The sequence below is a fragment of the Arachis ipaensis genome, chromosome B01, assembly GCF_000816755.2.
Source record: "Arachis ipaensis cultivar K30076 chromosome B01, Araip1.1, whole genome shotgun sequence".
Taxonomy (NCBI): domain Eukaryota; kingdom Viridiplantae; phylum Streptophyta; class Magnoliopsida; order Fabales; family Fabaceae; genus Arachis; species Arachis ipaensis.
Window position 1 is genome coordinate 33,485,054 of NC_029785.2, and position 933 is coordinate 33,485,986.

Consider the following 933-nt stretch of genomic DNA (forward strand, 5'->3'; position numbering starts at 1 on the left):
GAGAAGAGCTGGCGCTGAACGCCCAGAACAAGCATGGTTCTGGCGTTCAACGCCAGAAATGGGCAACAAATGGGCGTTGAACGCCCAAAATGGGCACCAACCTGGCGCTGAACGCCCAGAGTTGTGTGCAATGGCATTTTACATGCCTAATTTGGTGCAAGGTTGTAAATCCTTGAACATCTCAGGATCTGTGGACCCCACAGGACCCCATAGGATCACCTCAGGATCTGTGGACCCCACAGGATCCCCACCTACCTCCACTCACTTCTTCTCACCCCTCTCACAATCCCATAAACACTCTTCCCCAAAACCCTTCACCAATCACCTCAATCTCTCTTCCCCATCACCTCTTCACCACTCACATCCATCCACTATTTCCCATAAACCTACCTCATAAACTCCACCTACCTTCAAAATTCAAAATCAATTTCCCACCCAAACCCACCCTATATGGCCGAAACCTAACCCCCCTCCCTCCCCTATATAAAGCCTTCCATTCTTCCTCATTTTCACACAACACAACCCTCTCTTCTCTTCTTGGCCGAAACACAACCCCTTCTCCCTCTCCTCCATTTCTTCTTCATCTATTCTTTCTTCTCTTGCTCGAGGGCGAGAAAACTTCTAAGTTTGGTGTGGTAAAAGCATAAGCTTTTTGTTTTTCCATTACCATTGATGGCACCTAAGACCAGAGAATCCTCTAGAAAAGGAAAAGGGAAGACAAAAGCTTTCACCTCCGAGTCATGGGAGATGGAAAGGTTCATCTCCAAAGCCCATCAAGACCACTTCTATGATGTTGTGGCCAAGAAGAAGGTGATCCCTGAGGTCCCTTTCAAACTCAAAAGAAATGAGTATCCGGAGATCCGACATGAAATTCAAAGAAGAGGTTGGGAAGTTCTAACAAACCCCATCCAACAAGTCGGCATCCTAATGGTT